At 46.9% G+C, this 22,093-nt stretch overlaps 1 protein-coding gene across 2 annotated transcripts in view; it reads left to right on the top strand.

The window, feature by feature from the left end:
- LOC119181739 (matrix metalloproteinase-2) overlaps nucleotides 1-22,093 on the top strand; it is a 255,390-nt gene that overhangs the window by 175,947 nt on the left and 57,350 nt on the right. The window lies entirely within an intron of this gene.

The raw sequence follows: 22,093 nt of genomic DNA, 5'->3' as shown, positions 1-22,093 counted from the left end.
GCAGGGCCCGTATAAAGCGCACGCGAGGCACAGCCTTCATCTTCTGTGGCCTCTTCTTCATCTCTTCACGTGCGTTGAACCGAGTCTAATCAGTGCTGGCTTTGGCACGAGACAGGATTTTTTTCTTTCGCCGGGGTAAGTAAGTCACCGCTGCGTTTTCTCTTGGCGAGATTCTCGTTGCACGATCAGCGGTTATTTCTTTCGATCCGCGCCGTTTCTCCTGCAGTTTGCTTTAGCGGCGGCAATGCGCCGTTGCGTTCTCGCGTGGAGTTCTTCTTTTCGAGGCTGTGCAAACCGAACAAGCTTCCTCGACGCCTCGCGCTTCTGCCATCGCCCTCTCCGCGACGTAATAACGATTTTCCCGGCAGAACAGAGGGGTTCGCTTCATCCGTACGAGGTGAACGTCGCGGCCGACGGAAAACGTCGATTCTTCGTACCACGATTTTCGTTCGCTTTGGTTCCCCAAAGCAAGTAGTTCAACCGCCTCGGTCATTTCATGTACAGAGTCTCTTCGCACAGAGTCGTGCCTCACAGATTGACGGCACACATTTCGCAAGCACGACATGCACACGCGTACAAAGTATACACGGGTCTAGCAAGTCTGTGCACTTCTTGTTAGCTCTAGCAAGAATTTGCACAGACTGATCAATGATGCATGCATGCTTCGCCATCATCGACACTATTAATCCTCAGCCTCATGCAATCTAAGCCGAAATCGGGCAATGCTGGACTAACTGCACTCGTTAAACCGGCGGACGAACGTTCAGAAGGGAGTAAGTAAGTGCCGCGCCAACGCGTGTCGTGTGTGAACGATCGGCATAACAGGGACCAACGGGAAGAGTAATGGCACCAGCCATAATCTACTCGCGCGCTGCACAGCTCTCCTTCGCCAGGCCAGCACGAAAGCGACTGACATCGGTTGTGCGCAAGAGTGAAAGCGAAGTGCGAGTACAACTCCTGAGTGGACCAAAGTTTCAAAGCTACATGTCACCTCTAGTTGTATACGAATATTCTCCTTCTCGTAACAATATAATGCCTGGCATGTGCCCTTTTGCCTGTATAGGGGTTCGCTTTAAGGCCCCATTTCGTGAGTGTTTCAGTGAATTGCATAACCGCGGACCACTTCTGCTACTTCCAGCGGTATTCATTCATTTTTTTTTGTTTTTTTCATCGCAGGCTCCTATCTTCCCCTTCCTACCGTTTTTTTTTTTTGGGGGGGGGGGATTTCCACATATCACAGAGTCATGATCGCGAAAATGCCTCTCGCCAGCACATGCGCTATCTTCATGCTCAAAACTCGGTCGGCCTTCACTATATCACCATATCACTTCTCAGCAGATAGTTTGAATCTGAAAAGGCGTTTCAATATATCACAAAACACTAAATAAACTCCCACGTTAGAAAAATGAAGCTATTCCGGCCTTGCGCATGACTCGTGCCTGAAAACAAAATATTCAACATGACAGAAATATACGAAGGAACAAATTCAGCGGTGTCGTGCTTCTCGTTGTCGCCGATGGTTCACATCATCGAAGCAGACTCTCGCATCCAGTTCAGTCCGTGGAATCCTGTCAGCACCAACGAGAGCATACGCACGCAATCCCAGACCGAGCACCCGCTTACGAAGGACGCGCAAACGTTGCTCTTTCTGATGCACCGCATCCGAGATCGGGGAGCGTTGTTAATGCACCACGCGCGCGCGTGCACGCTCCGAGACTCGCGACACGCATATCGCATACGGCACGCCTCAAGCGGCGTCCGGAAACAGACAGCGCCTCGCTCGCCCATCGGCGCCACAGATGCGCGCTACTGACGGGCGCCGTCCGGTCTTCATGGAAGGCGCCTCTGCTGCTCGGACAGGAACGATCTCCTATTCGCCGCGGGGAAGAGGACTTCATAAATTCCAGACGAGAGCACTTGCAGCCGTGAGAGGCCGCGCCGGAGGGAAGACGGAGAGCGATCGGGAAAGTACTCCCCCCCTCCCCGATATCTGGATGCTGCTTCTAATAAATCTGCGATTCGTATACTCCACGCCGGCAAGTGTATGCGGAGGCGATTTCTATTTCCGTGCGTTTAGTGGCACGTCTGCGTGAGCGCGCTTTGAATGGTGGGAGATATAAGGACACTTCTCCCCGAGGTTTTCATGTTATGAAAAGAAAACTACCTGCCTGGTTGCAGACCCTAGCAGATTTTTCGTCCGCTTCTAACGCGGCAGCGTTAAAGAGCCCGCATAGAGGAAATTCTGCTGTTGGCGTCAATGTCGGCGTAGTTTGTTGCGATACAAAAACACTAAATTTTTCGTGAGCGAGAAATAGAGTTATAAGCGAGTAAATAAATAATGAAAACATTCGGTTCGACCGGGAATTGAATGGAAATCACGTTTAAATTTGCAGCAGAGTTTACCCACCACGTACAGTTGCACGGCAGAATATACGTTCGTTGTACGTGAAAATTTCCGACTACATTGCCTCGAGTTCTCGCCTTAGGAAGAGCGGTTTAGGAGCGATACTTGAGTAGAAAAAATCGGTCATTCATTCACTGCTCCTAAGTCGTTAACGAAATAAAACCTCTCACATTTGAGTCCTGAGCAATTAGTACTCACTGTTGACATAAACGTGCTGCCTAGTGCTATCCTGTTTAGTTATAATTTGATTTCTGTGTAGATGCAGGCGCATATGGCCCCTCGGTTAATCCGTATCTTCGTGCACTGTATAATAATAATAATAATAATAATAATAATAATAATAATAATAATAATAATAATAATAATAATAATAATAATTGTCAGCCTAAAATATATAATGAAGGAAGGAAATAAAAAGGCAAAAGTAGGCAGATCTACCATAAACATATTCCAGTTGACTACCTTACATCGGGGGAATGGGAAACGAAAAATATATTATTAGGCAGAATACTGAAGTAGACATAGCGAGATTTCATGTTTTCTAGCTGTAGCCAAATAATAGCTGCGGACCTGCTCGTGTATTTGACCCCGGCTATTGTCGTCCCTCCGTAACGAGCGCAGGAAGCTATCTCGTCTGCTTAACAGTTGGTCAAAATGAGGGCGCCGCGCGAAGGCCATAATGCTTACCGAAAGAGAGCTGCAGTCGCGACGTATTTCACCTTTCTCGGCGTCTGGAATCTCGCGCTAACGCTATGAGGGAATTAAAATATAAAAAAGAAGCGAGATCGAGCTTCGCCTTCGTGACTGCTTTATTTTTAGTTTGCTGCATTTTTTTTCACTCCCGACGTTTATCAGAGAGGCACACGTCTCCAATTACGCAGACATAAAAACTGTGCGAAATATACTCTGAGGATCACTATCGAACATACTATAATCCTCATATTTCGCTGTTTCCTTTCGATTCTCGACGAATGGTTGGTTGCTTGTTTTTTAGTGTCCGTGAGTAACCCGCAGCAGGGGATTGGCCATGAAACGGATCGACGGTACCTCACCTTAGGGATAAAATTGTTTCACGAGCGGAGTACGTTTAGATATAGGTGGCTTAAAAATGAACATATTGGTAAAACCAGGATTAAGACAATGAATAAAGGAAAGCAAAACAAAACAAAAATATCAGGGGGCTAATATAGTTGAAAATGACTGATTGAATTCCTGCCCACGTTTAATATTCTATTCGTTTTGTTTCCCTTTTGATGAGACACTAAAGGAAGAAAGAATATTCCGCCTATTAGCAAAGTACGATTTCACAATCCCAAAAACACCGCTCTCACGGCGACACGACGCTTAGTAAGCGAGAAAGCGAGCGAAAAGAAAATGCGGGTAGCGACGCCATCTTGAGATTCCCCCACCAAATACCGTGACGTAAAAAATTTCGAAGGCGCCTACTGGGTCTCCTACGTAACTCCTAATCGATGAAAATTAAGTACATTGTGATCTATCCGTGGGTGCCATACAGTTAGCATACGCAGTTTCAAAAAACTTCATCGAGCCAATGCCACGGCAATTCTGAAAGTACATTTTCTCATTTCTTGCGTCACACACGGAAATTTTGGCGCGAAGTTTAGGAAATGAAACTTCAACCTTGATTTTCTTTGCTGATAGGGAACTCATGATAGTGAAACATACATCATTAGAGTTCTCAGAGTGTGGTTTGTCAATCTAAACAAAGTCATAGTTTGTCTCTAGTGTCTTAAGAAATCGCGCAAAGCGCTCGTGTCGGCCCTGCCGTTGCGTCATTATCTGCTTTTGTCACGCCTTCGCGCTCTTTTTTTTTTCTTCGAAGCATTGAAGGCCATATCTTGTCTCCTCCGCGCTTCCTTTCTTTGTCGCCTTTAGTTGGGAGTTGCCTTCACGGAAGTATATACAATATTAATCGGAGTGACTGACAGTATGACATGTGATGTGACGTTTGCGGCGTCGAAGAAAACACCTACCGCTTTGCTGTGTCACTGCCCTCAACCTGCCTCGGAGAGACGAATATTTGCCAACGCGCTGGACGCGTTGGCCACTTACTGCTACAGCGCATCCCCATCTGCTGTCGCTTCAAAAGGCAATGAAAGCACTGCTGTGCTTTTTTCTTTTTTTTTTAGGATGACGGGCTTGCGCGAAAGCCTGCGACTTCTGTTGCTGTCTCGCACTCTGCTGCGAAGTCACCGCTTTTATAGGCGTGAAGCAGCTCTTGCTTGGGCCTGTGTCCGTCCGCCGGCGACCGTCCGCTCTTCCACTGCGCACGCGCCAACTCTCCCTCCCTCTCCTCGCGTGAGCGTTAGGAGGTGGAGTGGAGAAAGTGGCAGAGTGCTGCCTCCGTTTCGTTTCTCCTCTCCCGTTTATCTATCCGCCACAGCTGTGCGCTCGTATAATGCTGCGCGCTCTCGCTCCGTTGCACTGTCCTAGCAGCGTTGGGCGTTCAATTTGTGGCACACACGCGGTAATATATACAAATGGGACGAGGGGGAACATAAGTGGTATACAACATATACACAACTCCACGCGCAAATGGAACATACACGGAAACATACAAATGGAAACACGAGTGAACACCAGGGCTGCTTCGCATCCCTAAGTGGTTTCCTTTAGTGTAAGATGGTGCACTTTTTTTCTTTTTATTCTTCTTTATCGCTCTCTCTCATCCTTCTGTTTACCTTACCTAGTCCTCCAATCTAGGGCAGCCGGAAGTTTTTCTGGTTAGCCTGTCTTCCTTCCTTCTTCTTCTATTTGCACTTTATTATTATTATTATTATTATTATTATTATTATTATTATTATTATTATTATTATTATTGTTGTTGTTGTTGTTGTTGTTGTTGTTGTTGTTGTTGTTGTTGTTGTTGTTGTTGTTGTTGTTGCTTTGAAGCAAATTCAGATGTGCAGTTTCATCGCTATTTCAAAAACGAACTTTTTCTACGAAAAAAAAAGAAAGACGGGGATCCAAGCCCGCTAACAAGGCCATTAATTTCGCTTTTATAGCTCGCAATTTGCTTTGTCACAGGCGCGATGAGCTGTATGCCAAGTATAATGATATACACGGTTCCATCGAGGTCATGACAACGCATGGGTTCAACTGGGAACCGTGGCTCACGCTACTCGTCGTCGGTGCCAGCTGCGGTGCGACGTAAAGTCACGCTTTGGTATACCGCGGCTCATTCAGACCGCAAGCCCGGGATTAACGTTTGTGTTCTCTCTTGCCAACACGCCGGACTAATCCGCCCGTTTCTCACCGCTGTCGCGACTCCAAGAGCCAGCGGTACGTCTCCATTAGTCCGCGACAAGGCAGACCTCACGGCAAACACAACCAGAGTGAGCGGCGCGAGCTTTAATCCCTGTCGTCGTTCCGATTCTGTCGCTTTCTTTCCCGCTAGAGTTCGGTGTATGTAGTGCACAGTGCAAGAACGGAACAGATGCAAGGCCTGAATCCGGGCCAGCATATTGAAGGGAGGGGGGTGGGTGGGAGTTGCGGCCGTTTTTGTTTGTTTGTTTTTCTGATCTTTCGGGTAAAGGCTCTTGGCTTCCGCTTCAGCTGGTAGGGAAAGCCAGGCGGCACTTGGGGTGACGTAGAGCCGCGCGCCTGAGAGCCAGGAATCCCGGCGTTCCTGGCCGCGACGGGCGCCTTCGCTTCGATACACCCTTTATCGTTCGCAAGAAAGGCTCGCCCCGCGGTAACATGCTAATGCGTGCCTCTGCCGGCGATACTTTCTCGGCCCATTAGGGGCGTCGTAAAATAGGGGCTCTGTTTACGCCTATCGGAGCAGCGCTCGAATATAGAGCCGCGCGCGTATAGCCATGGCTCGCCATCGAGCGCACCCTGAGCGAAGGGACCTTCGCAAGACGTCGGGCGTTATGACGAAAATCGCTGGCGCCGGAATTTCGGCGCTACGCGATTGTATATGCGAAGCCCCTTGAATTGGCGCTTCGACCAGCCGTGTAAATGATGGCGATGGTTGCGAATTAAAGGACTGCGTAGCTAACTTATCTTTCATCGCGATGCCCTCATGAGGCCGTGAATACGGCGGTGCACGGTAATGCGAATGAACGTGTCGGCGGCTTTTCGCAAGCGTGCGCTCGACCGAAGAGTAATGCACTGGGACTGCGGCTTCGAGAATCACCTGAGCAGGCAGCCGAAAGAGCGTCGAAACACCGTTTCTCAAGGCGGGGAGTGATTTTAAATGCAAAGAAGAAAAAAGTGAGCCCCGTAACTGTCTCTCAGGGGGAGGACACCTCAACAGTAGCTCACAAGGAGGGGGGTAAAGGAGGGATTAAAAATATATGATTAAAAAATAAAGAGATAGAGAGAGAGAGAGAGGAAGGAGAGAGCGAGACGCAGGGACAGCGAACAACGGAGGAAAGGAGAAGATAGGAAATATGGAAACACGGTCACAGGAGTCCGAGGACGGGGCACCACTCGGCGAGAGCTCTTGTCGGCGGCAGGAGATGGCGTATGGGTGCCAGCCCAGTCGGCCAGAGCTGCGCTGTCGTTTGAGATCGCGGGGGCACAACCGGTCGGCACGAAATCCAGCGAGCGAGTCAACGTTTACGCGTGCTCCTTCCTCTTATCTTTGCTTACGCAGTTGTTACCGAATTCCCTTTCGCAGAGTAAGGTAGAAAATCAAGACCAAGTCGGCCTTCTTTCCTACCGCAAAAGTTGAACAGTTTTACTGCAGCAGTTAACCGTGTATGAACAATTAACCATTAATGGTTAACTGAAACAGTTAACCATGAATTTCTTGCATTGACTTGCTCTTTGTTTCTCGCTATTTTCTGTAAGTACATACGGGAGCACGTCTCAGGAAGTTTTATTGCGAAGAAGTCCACAGCAACTATGTCATATTGTTGCACACTTGAACGGCGACACGGCTTATCACCTGTAAGATGCGGGGTGGCAGTGAGGAGAGAAAAGGCTTATATAGGAAAGCTTCGCGGAGGCAATGTCGCTTGAACTATCTCTGTTCTACCCCGTCACTCTCGTACTTCCACCACGGAGGTGAAGCCAGTGGTCAAGCGTCTCAGCTGCTGACCCGAAGGTCGCTGGTTCGATCCCGGCTTCGACGGTGGCATTTCGACGGAGGCGAAGTGCTAGAAACCGACGTATACTGTCAATGCACGTTGAAGGCGAAAAACTGCCACCATTGCCCGCGTCCTCCACTACAGCGTGCCTCGCAATCATATCGTGGTTTTGGCGTGCAAAACCGCCGACATTATTATCGTACTCCCTAACAACTGAATTGACTTTCCCCTGTGTGCTGTTACCGTAACAGTGAACAGCGGGTCTGCCTCCGATGCGGGAGGTACTAGACTCAATTTCTAGCGCAATATACGTCTCGCATTGCACTGTCAGTCGAAGCAGTCCGCAACAAGGTTTTGGGACGTGTCTAACACACCAAAGTAAAAGAAAAAAAAGGAAAACAAAAATAGCATGAGGTGCGGGAGCATCCACTAGACGAAGTTCTTTCAGTTTAATGCAACCATCGACAAAACTTGACTTTCTGCTGACGTATCGTTCCATATGCTTCCCGTGCAGTTGTGCGTGCGTTCATCGACATAAGCACTTTCGCAAACTCAGTGCAGTGTACTCGCGAAAGTTATCTCGCTCATCGCGTTCTCAATACGATTCTAGCAACAACCTTACCATTCACATAAGGAGTTCGAAGTACTGGGACTGGATTCACACAGCTTTCCTTCGTCAGTTTCTTTCTTTTTTGTCTGTTGATCACCTAGTTTTGCTAACGATATCCCCAGCGTTTGTGTTGGGTGAACAGATCTAGCGTAAGACGTTTGCACATCAGTTCTGGTTATTCTCGCTTTTATCCCCTTTCCAGCCATTAACTCATACACTTTCATGCACGTAGCCCTGTGACAACGAAATAACCATAACCCCAGAAGATTTCAGATATTTCAAAAACAAACGGCTTTCCCGTAAGCAAAAAAAAAAACAAAACAAAAATAAAGTAAAATAAAATCGGGAAATCGCAGTACTTGAGCTACACACGGGCGCAGCGGTCTTAAAGAAATCTATTTACACATCATAAACCAGGTCACAAGGGCGGCCGACGCAAGTTGAGCCTTTGAGTAAAAGGGTTCCAACCATTTCACCAAATTCCTTTCGATAAATAGAACCTCTCTCCCCTTCTCTCCGCACACTTCATGACTTCTGCTCTATAAGCAGGTTGTCTCGCGTTTTTCAGTGCACCACTGAAGCTTCCTCTCGCTTCTTCAACAAACATGCCGGTTGTCCTTGCATCCAGTGAGTCAAGCTAACAACCGAACAGCCCAGGGCGTTCATATTAGGGCGGAACTCTAAGACGCCTCATCGAACACGAAAATTGAACGGCGTCTCGTGTCGGTGTCAATACGGGTGATGCGAAGAATCCTCGTCACGCGATGACGTCACAGATCGCCAATATTTGGGGTATCATCATCACGTCATCGTCACGCCACAGAGATATGACGTCACATGATGACGTTATCGCTCGACATCGTAGCTTGGTCGACGACGGTGAGCAGGTCACGGAGCCGATGCAAAACTGGGCGAGGTTCCTCAGATCCTGCGGCCTATATAGAAAACCTTTCGGATAGTTGCGGGGCCGGATCGCGTCGACTTGGGAAGAAAAAACGCGGCTTTCGCCTTCCAGTCGTCTTACACGGGGGTTTACATGTTTTTTTTTTTTGTTTCATCGGAGCATCGCGCAGGCGTGCGTAGCGGTCTAGTCTGCCCTGGCGCCTCCTTTCCCTTCTGAACAAAGATTACTTCCTCCTCATCCCCCTCTTTGAGAACACGCAGGGCGTGGTGCCCTGCTGTGATGGGGAGCGGTGTTTGGCTCTTGAGCGCGCGCGCAACTTCCTTTATTCCCTTGCTGATGACTCGTCTCAGTCCAAAGGCTCGCTGTGAAAGCACGTGGAGCTCCTAATGTCGGGCGGCCATTTCGGTACCGCGGTATGCGTGTCATTTCCAGTGAGTCGCGAATAAAGGGCCAAGTATACGCGCACGCGTTCTGCTCTGTTTAGTGTGTGCGTTTGTTTACGGAAAAACTCGGCAATGATGCGAGGGCGAGTCGCCCCGCCGATTTTTGAAGTCTGGAGCTCGAGATTCCGGAAGCACTTGTTCTGTGCTCCGAGCTCTGCCGAATCTCGCGGCAGTGAAAAAAATTAACGGTGTTGCAGATCGGGGCCAAAAATTAGTGTTCACGTTATTGCAAGAGGGGAAAAAGAAATGCGAAACATACGGGAGAAATGCGATTGATTTGTGGGGTTTAATGTCCCAAAACCATCATTTGATTATGAGAGACGCCGTAGTGGAGGGCTCCGGAAATTTTGACCACCTGGGGTTCTCTAACGTGCACCCAAATCTGAGTACACGGGCCTACAACATTTCCGCCTCCATCGGAAATGCAGCCGCCGCAGCCGGGAATCGAACCCGCGACCTGCGGGTCAGCAGCCGAGTACCTTAGCCACTAGACCACCGTGGCGGGGCACGGGAGAAATGCGACATTACACGAACAGAGCTACAATGCATTTCAACAATGTAAGCACTCTAACCGCTGTAATATGCTGAAATGCATGGACCGGTTGGTACATTACGTCACAACATCGCACATTGCATCGCAACATTTCTTGAAGAAAAACCGCCTGCCGTCGCCATTACAGCACGGATTTAGAAAAAAAAAATTATCGACCGCAACGCAGCTAGTAACAACGATTCATGAGTTTACGTCGTCGCTGGATACGGGGAATCAAATTGATGCTATTTTTTTTTAGATTTTACTAAAGCCTTTGATCATGTCACGCATAGCAAACTCATTTCTAAATTATATATTCTAGGTCTACCTGTTAACCTCATTGACTGGATCCGTTCTTACCTTCACAATCGCAAGCAGTATGTTAAAGTAAATGACTGCATGTCTGGTATTCTACCAGTACCATCAGGAGTTCCTCAAGGTAGTGTTTTGGGACCTATTCTCCTTCTAGTGTATATAAATGACATTGTTGAATCAATAGACACATCACAAGTCCACATAAAGCTTTTTGCAGATGACTGCATACTTTATAAAACGATTACTGCTCCGAATGACCAGAAATGCATGCAATCCAACCTTTGTGCCATTTCTAAGTGGTGTGAAGATTGGTCAATGAAATTAAATAGCGATAAATCAGTTGTCATGCACATAACAAATAAGAAACACCGTTTTAATTATACGTATTCTCTCAACAACTATCCATTGACTGAGGTTAACGAATATAAATATTTGGGCGTCACAATTACAAGCCACCTAACATGGTTAAGCCACATTAATAAAACATGCTTATCTGCTTCTAGAAAGCTCGGTTTTTTGAGACACAAATTAAAAACAGCGCCCTCAGAAATCAAAATGTTGGCCTACAATGCTTTTATAAGACCAAAGTTAGATTTGGCTAGTGTCGTTTGGGACCCACATAGAAAGAAAGATGTTAAGAAGCTTGAGATGGTGCAGCGAAAGGTGGTTCGCTTCATCTTTAATGTCTACCACAGAAATGACTCGCCAACAACGATCATGGCTAATAATGATATCCCTACTTTACAATACCGAAGAGCTGTTGCCCGGCTGAAATTTCTACACTCACTTTATTTCCGTAAATTTAACATTTGTCCAGAAACCTATATAAGAAATCGAATCTCAAGACAAACTCGACATACTCACAGCTACACTCTTGAACCTTACTTCGCACGTACTAATCTTTTCATGAACTCATTCTTTCTTCGGACGATCAATGATTGGAACGCGTTACCTTTTGAAGCATTCTGTGATAATGAAAATCCTGACTTCGATAACTTTGTATCTTTCCGTTTTTAACCGTACAACTCAAGATCTCGGACTGTCTCACACGTTGTATTTGATTTGCATTCTCCGGTTGCAATTTGAAATTTCTTGCTGCCTTTAACTTTGTTCAAATGTTATCCTGTGTTATACTGCCTTAACATGTTTTTATTGCTTGAACTTTCTTTTATTTAAGTTACATTGTGAATCACTTTTTATTATGCCCGCCTGCTTGGTCTTTCGACCGCAGTATTCTGTAAATAAATAAATAAATAAGCAAGCGCTGCATTGGTCGTCGTCACTGCGCTTCGTTGTCACGCTGTTTGTTCAGCTTCGAGCCATCTGTCAAAGTTTGCGCACACTTACGAATAGTCTTCCTGAAATAAGAGATCAGCTCAATGTTGCAGTACATGAGCAATTCAGTCGGACAAGGACATTGCTATAAAGGGCACATATGCATTTCAACTACATAATTTCGTTTAGAGGAAGACGCGTCTACGAACAACTCCGCCACTATGATGCTCAGGGGTCACGAAGAAAGCGTAATAACATCATGATTGTTGAGATATTAGTCCCCCAAAAAACGCGGTATTATTATGAGAGACAACGTAATGAATGGCTCCGGAAATATCGAGCACTTCAGGTCCTTTGAGCCATGCGCCTATATAGATGCAAGTACACGGCAGTAGAGCATTTTCACCTCCCTCGGTAGTGCGGCCGCCGCGGCCAGGATTCAATTTCGCGTCCTTCAAATCATCGGGTGAGCACCACAAGCATTAAACCACCATGACATGTCACCATGGCATATCATCTTTTGGTGTTTGTTTTTCTTTTCAATTTAATTGATTTTTTCCAATTAACTTTCGCAATCATCGCTGTCTCAACGTAGCATTTTTCGGTACTTATATTACTGTTTCGCAGTGCGCATAGCGTTTGGAAAACTAACGAGGCCAGAGAAAGCGTGTCATTGAGCAGAAAGCCGTACCTTCATACCATACACTGGCTGTGAGAATGAAGCATGACGTTAAAGAAAATCCACGTCACCTCAATAAAAATCGCGTAAGAATGAGGATACAAGCAGGAATCGCACTAAAGTATTTTGCGCGGCAATCAAGCATCGCCTATGAAGTGTTAATGTCATATTATCCGGAGTTTTACTTTCCAAATACACGGCATGATTATCAGGCACGCCGTACAGAGGAGGGCTCTGGAAATTTCGACCATCTGGTTTCCTTTAACGTGCACTGACAGTGCAATTACACGGGCCTCCTCGATTGCGCCTCCATCGAAATGCGACCGCAGCAGGAATCGAAGCCGCCACCTTCGAGTCAGTAGCCACTTCAGATTTGGAAAAATAACACGCATTACAGTCGTCATTATAGACACTCGAACGTCGCAGAATCGTCGAATCACGCTAGGCGAACGTCACACCGTGTTAATTCTGTAATGAGTGGGTGGCTCAAAGCTACCAGCCCATTACAAAGGTCTGAAGTAGAGTTGTCATCATCAACAATAACACCAACGAAGTGTGCAGCTGCGTGGGCGTAGGTACAGTCAACCACAAAGCAATACGAACCACGCTGGCGCACATAACCTAACCTAACATTAACGAAGTGTGCAGCTACGTTGGCGTAGGTACAGTCAACCACAAAGTAATACGGACCACGCTGGCGTACCTAACCCAACCTAACACCAACGAAGTGTGCAGCTACTTAGGCGTAGGTACAGTGAACCACAAAGTAATACGGACCACGCTGGCGTACCTAACCCAACCTAACACCAACGAAGTGTGCAGCTACGTAGGCGTAGGTACAGTCAACCACCAAGTAATACGGACCGCGCTGGCGCACCTATCCTAACCTAACACCAACAAATTGTGCAGCTACGTAGTCGTAGGTACAGTCAACCACAAAGCAATACGAACCACGCTGGCGCACCTAACCCAATCTAACACCAACGAAGTGTGCAGCTACGCAGGCGTAGGTACAGTCAACCACAAAGCAATACGAACCACGCTGGCGCACCTAACCCAATCTAACACCAACGAAGTGTGCAGCTACGTAGGCGTAGATACAGTCAACCACAAAGCAATACGAACCACGCTGGCGCACCTAACCCAATCTAACACCAACGAAGTGTGCAGCTACGTAGGCGTAGGTACAGTGAACCACCAAGTAATACGGACCACGCTGGCGCACCTAACCCAATCTAACACCAACGAAGTGTGCAGCTACGCAGGCGTAGGTACAGTCAACCACAAAGTGTATATACTACGGACCACGATGGCGCGTGGCGGAACTGCTGTCGGTGCCGTCCAGTGGCAAGCCATCAATCAGTTGTCGAGAGCTCCGACCACGCAATCGCAATAGTCTTAACAGCACACAGTTTGCCACTAGACTGCGCAGACGACAGTTTCGCCACGCGCTCTCGTGGTCCGTATTACTTTGAGGTCGACTGTACGCGTGCATATTGCTTTACAGTTTTGTAGTGGATATTTCGCAACTGTCGAGAAACAAACGAGACCTCTTAGCCATGCCTCCAGCCACGCGAACTTTGCGTTCACTTGGTCTCTTGCGGCGTGCTTATGGGTCTAAAGAAGTTCAAATGCCTCGCTATGAAAGGGCAACAAAGGTGAAAAAAGCTTTCGCGCATTGATGTCTCTCATGAAGGACCTAAAAACCCGGTCATACATGAAAACGCACTGCTGGCAGACGTGAAGGGCTGTGCGACTGAAGCTTTGCATCTGGAAGACTTCACAAGACTGCCTGGGAGGCAGGCAGGCCTGGGAATCTGCGCCGCGTGCGCAACACGTCAACGCGGGCACGAAAAAAAAAAAAAACGGATACGGGGTATAGTAGGGGGAGACGATGTCGTGCGCTATACAGTATCCACTTCGCAGGCGCGTTCTTCGCCAACGAAGCCTCTCCAGTCGTCGCTCGGGTGTCGAGACCGAAATAGAGCGAGATAGTCACGTGATGCCCGCCGTCGCAGACTGGCTGGCGCGGTGTCTTGTGCGCCGCCGTTGCGTACTCCCGCACGCGAGCTTCCTATATACAAGGCGGCACCGTGCATGTGAGACGAGGTCGTAGTATAGCGCTCAGATACACCGACGTGTGTCAAGAACCGAGGCTTACGCTTCCGGTGCAAACGACTGTAGGACGTACATGTGTCGCGCCCGGTTAACTTGTCGTTACGTATGGTTAGTTAAGTAGACAGCCACTTGCACTGGTCATCCGCTTCCCTGCTCGTCGTAACTCCTTTCGTATTCTTTTTCACTGGACCCGAACCAAGATCTGCTTTGAATAAGGGTGTTCTCTTTCTTTCTGTGTTTCACATTTTCAAGCATTAACCGCTTGACAGCAGAACAGGCATTGAACGCGTTATGCCTGGTCTTGCTTTCTATACTACGGCCGCATCATCTAATTTCTAGCCAATATCAATGTCTCGTGTCGATCTGCCGCTATGAGCTTCAGTGATATTAAGAAAGAAAGAAAGAAAGAAAGAAAGGAGGAAAGGAAGAAAGAAAGAGAGAGAAAGAAAGAAAACGGTGTTACAGAAACAAATAGTGGTGAATGACCTGAGCAAATATTCTATTTTCCTTATTTTTTTTAAGGTTTTCGGACATGCCCCAGCATACGCAACGTAAGGCGGAACCTTTCCCTTTTCATTTTAGTTTTGGTCGTTTTACGACGTCACACGCCACGTTTCTTCTCAGTTTACGCGAATGCCACATCTGCGCTTTTTCGGGTACGAAAACATGCTGTGGCTAACCATGAACAGGTAAGGAAGGCAGCAGCTGTCCTGTATGTAATGGGAAAGACTTCACAAAGCCTTTTGTTGTTTATGTTATTTGTTTGTTTCTCCCTTTTCGTAGGAAATTTGTGCTATTACTGCAATGTAGATGCACCAAGGCGGTTTATCTAAGCCAGACATTCGTATCTCAGCGGTAAATTTCGTTTGGAAACAGAGCCGGTGTTCGCGAAATGTAATTGCGCTCTGATAGATCTCAATTAGGAACATAATTCCACCAATCACGGTTGGACACACATTCAGCGATGGCGAAAGGCCGCAGAGAAAGGCCACTTCATCACTCAATAATTCTTCCCTAAGGGCTGTACGCAGATTCCGTTTTCAAAGGCATCATGCTCCATCTTCATCAAAAACGAGCACGTCGCTGGTGTTCCTTTGTAAATCACTTACACTTTCACGCGCTCTCAAGCATACCTCGGCTGTAACCTCATCATCCCTTCTAGCTCTTCGTTCCTCTCCATCGCGGAAGTAATTAGCAACGTAACGCACTTAGCCTCAAAAAAAGGGAGTAATTTCTCCTGCGTATCCGCCCCTGAGAGTCGCCCCACAACGGAACGCTTTGTATGCCAACAGCAACAGCAGCAGCCGGATGGGCCAGGCGCAATGAGCCGCACACCGCCGCTGAAACGTCATGAAAAATTCAGCGCACAGCCTCCTCCCGCTGAGTCGGTGCTGCGGACGCTGACGACGAAGAGCAGGAGGAGGAGAAGACATGGAAACACCGCAAAACGCCCAACGTTGCAATGTCACGTCTCGCTGAGGCCTCGGCGAAAAGTATAATCGCTGGGATATTTAGAAACGGTGCAGGGGACGCAGCGATTGACATGCGACAAAGACGCCGAGTAAACCTGGCTGAGCCCAGTATTTCTTTTTTACATTCTTTGTATCCCGTTTGCGGCATTAGCCAAGTGCGACACGTACGCCCGAACGCAATTATACGAGCGCTTCCGAGTTTCGTTATATATTGTGCAAGCTTCGAACCGGGGGTGGCATTGCCGAAGACTCCGACAATCGTGGGGCATTGTCCTCTTGAGACTGTGTGTATACCTCGCCTCGGCTTCTGCGTGTATAGTTTATACAACCATGCTTGCTGTTGTTGTTGTTGTTGAAAACTCGGAGAACGTGTGGTGGGTTGGGGCCCTGATGCGAATCATCGATTCGCGTACTCTGCTGTTCCTTGCGGTCGATAGTGTTCGTATAAATCACGAGCGTTAGCTTAACAAACAAACAAACAAACAAACAAACAAACAAACACACACACACATACATCCCACACAAATCGACCGCACAAACTCGATATATCGATTGTTGTTTCAAAGAAAATACCCAGTCACAAGGCCTGAAACGAAACTTATAATACGACTTCAGTGCACAAGGATCGGGTCTCGTTGTTTTCCGGCGGAAACGAAGCAAGAAAACGCCGGAGGGATGAAAAGCGACACGAAAGCGACGGAGGGCATTGCCGAGGAATCAACAATGACCGAAAGAGTGTATCGCAAGTTTCCAGATTTATTCTCTTCCAGCGCAGGACGGGAAAACGCAGCTGGCGCAGCGGGTGCCCGCGGCTTTGTTCAATTTGTCGAGACGGGAAGCTAAGAGCAGATGGCACGGAAGTCCCTGCTATCGTAATCCCCCACAAACGTATAAAGAGATAAAAAGTAAACAAAGATGTATCAGCAAGGACACAGAATAAAATCAACGTAGTACAGAGCGTGCTCGCGCGATTCCCGTCCAAACTGGTGTATCCACCACGTATACGTATAGTGCGTTCCTGGAATCCTCGAAATCGACACCTTGCGAGTGGTTGAGCGATTCGCTCAAAAAGCGTCAAATGTAAAGCCAGTGGGAGTGCAGTTCTGTTTCCCGACTCCAGCTGACGTGTGGCAGCTTGGGCTAGTTGGTATGGCATGACGATAGTTATAGCGCGAGAATAAAACGACGACACAAAGACAAGAAGGACACGAAAGACACGAGCGCTAAGTTGGAAGTTAGCGCTCGTGTCTTTCGTGTCCTTCTTGTCTCTGTGTCGTCGGTTTATTCTCGCGCTATAACTATCGTCCAGCTGACGGCGTCCGTCTTTAAAAATCCGCGCTGGTTAAGCACCGCGGCTTCCTATAACGTCTCTGTATCGTCAAATACGCAGTTACCGTTTAGTTGGGCTTAGTTTCATTCTTTCAGCTTTCTAAACGTACGGTGCGAGCGGTCACACCGGGAAGTTTAGAACGAGTCATCGCAGTTGCCACTTCTGGCTTTGGTGCAGGATTGGTAACCGCGTACGATAACGAACTCCACCTTCAGTAATTATTCTTGTTGTAGTTATTAGTTAACTATTTAATAATTCGTGACAGCTCGTACAATTAATTTAGTTGAATTTATTACATTTCGTTACTTTCATTCGTACTTTATGGGCGAATTTTATTTTATTATTCGTTATTATGCGATCTGACGAACATAAAACGCTTCTCGTTGTCCGTGTTTTGATGTACTTTTTGTTCCTGCAGTAATGCAATTGGTTGCCCTTTACTTATGCCCTCTCTATTTTTTATTTTATTTTTGCTAGAGTACTCTTAACAGCCCAATGCATGAACAAGGCAATCGACTGAGAAAATCAAGGCCAAAAAACGCGTGTCTTCCGAACCACGACTAATCATGTCTTTCAAGAAATCTGGCCCGTGGTTGTGTAACTAAATTAATGCATTACCAAGTGTACAGCAGGTGTTCGCCTTCAAGTGTTACACAGAGCGTAACCTGCCTCGCGTAACCTAGGGCTTCATGCTTGCAAAAGTTTTGCAAGCACGAAGCCCTCGGTTTTTTCTGTAATTCGACTGCACACAGCATATAGTTTATCAATACTGCTGTGACAGACATTACTAACGTGCATCTGAGTCTGCGAATATCGAAACATGTGCGATCATGTAACTTAATTGTATACATGCACGAAGTGTTGAGCTCGCGAAGGCTTTCAGCTCATTAGCACGTGACATAAATTGCCGTAGACACCGATATGAGCAGAGCACACAGACGTATTTTCGTAAGGATTGCTTTCATTGACTACTTAGACAGGAGCCTTAGGCGCTTCATCAAACGGAAAATGAGACCGTCGGGGCCGAGCAATGCAAAAAATCCTCACGTGACTAACGAGTGGAATTATTTTTGCACAGTTGGCTACTGCTGTTATCATGACTCAACGCGGTTAGTTTTTTTTTCTCTCGAGTGCTTCTTTTTTCGCGTTCTCCTTTGGTTGTTACACTGTTTCCCACACTGTCCAAGTTATTTTTTTTTTGTCCTCTCCCTTTCTGTTTCGAACTTGTCCTGTTCCCAGTCGTGCGTAAACTGTTCCATTTATCATCGCTGGGTGGTCTTTTAAATTTATTGTTTCTTCGTACTGTGTACTGTAGTTCCAACTTCTCGTTGATAATTTTTTCTTCTTTATGATATACTTTTTATTTTATATACATTATTACTATTTCTTAGTCTTTTCGCTGAATATGTGCGAGACACACTCAGACCTTAGGGTTGCTTCAGGGTACGTTTAATGAGTGAGAAAATAAATACATAAATAAATAAATAAATACTGATACTACTGCGACCGAATGGGGCTCTCGGAGATTACCATCTGGGAAGGAGGAATGGGAGAAGCGCACCCTTTGACGGGAGACACGTCACGGACAGAGACAAATTCCAGAGAAGCGGTCAGGCTTGTAATTTAGTGGCTGCAGCGGAGTGCCGAACTCTTCTCTCCTCAGGGAGGCGTCTGATAAACGTCCATTAAAGCAGTCCTGACAGGAGCGACCAAGATCCCGTGTAGCGCCATTCTTTTTTAACGCTGAAACCTTTTTCTCTCGATTCTTTATTTCGTGTTCACTGCGTCTATCACTAGTTTCCTGTCAATGCCGCAGTAACGAAATTTACGTAATCGCTCGTACGCCGTTTGAAGTAGCTGGGGAAGACTTGGAATGAATTGGCATGCCAGAAGCAGTTTATCGGTCGGGTACATTCCTTTTTTTTTTTTTTTTCAGTCGTTGTCGTGAGGCTGCAGATAAGCGAAATTTCGCCCATCGTTCGTCTTTTCTTTCAACCCTCCCGATCGTGCAACGTTCGCCTGCTAATTTATTTCTCTGCCTTTGGGCTTCGCTGTTGCTTCGGTGTAGCCTCGTTTGTAGCTCCTCTGTTTAACCTGCGCCGGTTCTGATGTTAAATGGATGACAGAGAAAAATAATTTCCAAGCATCCTTACTGCTATTTGCCATTGGCCGGCCAACTTTGCCTATCGTATGTCCAGCACCGAGAGTAGCCGAGATCTTTTATTTAGAAGGACAACACGGCCTTTTGTGAAGACAAGCCAACACATCTAGTAGCTAGGTTGTTGACGTGTTTAGTTATTACGTATATATATATATATATATATATATATATATATATATATATATATATATATATATATATATATATATATATATATATATATATATATATATATATATATATATATATGAGAAAGTAGTTATTTTTCTCACAACGATGCAGATGATGTGCTCACGCACACTTTGACACTTCTTACAATAACATTAGCCGCTAATCTCGCGTGCCAGATGATTACGCCCATACTGGGTTGCGCTAAAGCAGCAGAATAATACAATGCGCCAACTCGCCATCTTGTCTGTATAATTATAATTGCTGAGGTTGTACATCCCAAAACCACCAAATTATCAAGAACGACGACGTTGTGAAGGGCTCCGGATATTTTGACCACCTGGAGTTCGTCAACATGCACCTAAATCTAAGTACACAGGCCTCAAGCATTTTCACATCCATCGAAAATGCGGCCGCCGCCAAATGGATGCAATCCCGCGACCTACAGGTCAGCAGTCCGTGCATCATAACCTCTAACATAATAAAACAATATATAGCGTTGTACGTGCCAAAACCACTATATATGAGTACGAGGCATGCCGTATAAGAGGGCGCCGAAAATTCCGACCATCTGGTTTTCTTGAACGTGCGCTAAAATAGCGACGTAGGCGGGCCTCTACCACATCGCCTCCACCGAAGTGGGAGCACCCCGGCCGGGATTCGAACGCGCGACCTCGCCATAACCACTTGACCACCGGCGCATCCCAGCCCGCCTTTACAACAGGGCATTACATAGTGACGCGAAAGCTAATATGTTGTTACACTCATAGAGTTTCCCAATATACACTATAGAGGGAACTCTGGCGCTAGTGTCTATAGGAGCTGCAACGGACGGCGCTTCAGTGAGCATGGGAATTATGGGTAGTACACAAATTTGTCTAAACTTCGTACTTCTGGTCTGCTTTTGGCTCCGTGTGTGTTTGTGTGGTTTGGAGCTGTTTTCTCACAAAACAAAAATCATCAAATGTTCAGCGATTGCGCTTCACCACCCTATTTTTTTTTTCGAATTACCTTTCTAAATTGAGTTACGAAGTTCAAAAGGGTTGAATCTTTCTTTCAAAACAAAACCGAAACACAGCAATCAACGAAACCGCAAGTACGATTCGCCGCCCGCAAGTACGAAGACTAGGCAAATGTGTGTACTACCCATAATTCCCATGGTCGCTGAACGATCGCAGCGCCAGAGTGCCCTCTAGTTAATTTTGAGAAACTCTATGGTTACACTGACCTTTCTGCGCACCTTCACGCTTATATGAAGGATCCTATACCACACTCGTAGTTAACGATGCAGTGTTCTACGAGTTTTGCTGCGAAGAAGACGCGGCCTCGATTCCGGCGCCACTTTCGCCATTTTGCAGGAGAGCACAGGCTGTTTCGCCCGCTCTCGGACGAGTTGAGACGCCGGCACAGAGACGGCTACGACGAATGCAGACAGGATCCTCTTCGTCTGGGGTCGCGACTATTAATGCGAACGAGGCGCCTCCGCCGGGAGTAGCCGGAACACGCGCTCAGCCGTGGCGCGCCACCCTTTTGTCTCCACTCGTTTTCTGCTGACTCGACTCTTCCCGACGAACCGCGGCGCGCATCCTATTCACTGTGAGAAAAGCGCCCGTCCTGCAGGTCTTCCCCTTGCGTGATTCTTTTTCTTTTACTTCTCGGAGACTTTGCTTCCAGGAAAAGCCGGCTCCTCACAGTGTCAGGTTCGCCGACATTCATTTGGGCACTCGCTAATTGGGACCCGCGACGCGTCTGCGCTGCCGAGTATCGTCATTACTTCACTATTACCACAACGCCTCGACCTTTTTTTTTTTAATTTCTTATTCTTCGTCTAACTTCGTAGCTAGACCGAAGTGAGTCACTCGCATTCAGCGCGGTGCATGGGGCCGCAATGGGCGCCTGCCGTTGGTTCACTGAGCCAACCGAGGTGGCTTTATCATTTTCCTCTCGCCCTTTATCGTCTGCCAGTGTAGGTGCGATTGTCGCGAGAAAAAAAAGATGGCGACCTCTTTTTCCTAAAGTAAGTTCTCGCAGTGGGAAACTGCAAGAGAAGAAAGTGTTAATGAATACGTGCGCTTCCTGCGCTATCTTTACAAATAGATTACCATTTATGTAGAGGGAAACTGAGTAGAAAGAAGAAAAAAAGGATTGAGGGTAACCAGACGAAAAAGTCAGGTGTGCTATATACTGCACTGCACGAAGAACGAGTCACGGGGAAGGTAGAAATGAAAGATGGAAAGTGAGAAATTGGGAGCAGCGGACACACCATTTGCATTCGGTCACTGTACACTGCCGCTGAATGCGGCTACGCAATGTCAAGAGATTGCGTGGCACAGCCAACACCGATTAGCCGTATACGGCTACTTGTGCAGATCTAATGTTCCTAATAGCTTCTACACTACATTGCTGTAATCAGGTGCGATGCATATACAAACATCAGGATAATGATGTCTATTGAAATGACTTAATTATACCACTCAGCTTTTACTATTCAGGAAGCATAAACCTACTGAACATTTCGCATGTCATTCTGTCACCTATGCTCTAGTTGTAGCGTATTGATTGCTTGATTGATTGACTGATTTTGCACATGCCAGTTCCGACGAAAGCTACTGCATAAAGGAA

This window comes from Rhipicephalus microplus, chromosome 3 (genome assembly GCF_043290135.1).
Source record: "Rhipicephalus microplus isolate Deutch F79 chromosome 3, USDA_Rmic, whole genome shotgun sequence".
Taxonomy (NCBI): domain Eukaryota; kingdom Metazoa; phylum Arthropoda; class Arachnida; order Ixodida; family Ixodidae; genus Rhipicephalus; species Rhipicephalus microplus.
Note: the sequence above shows the minus strand (reverse complement) of the source record. Positions and strands in the feature narration are given on the sequence as shown.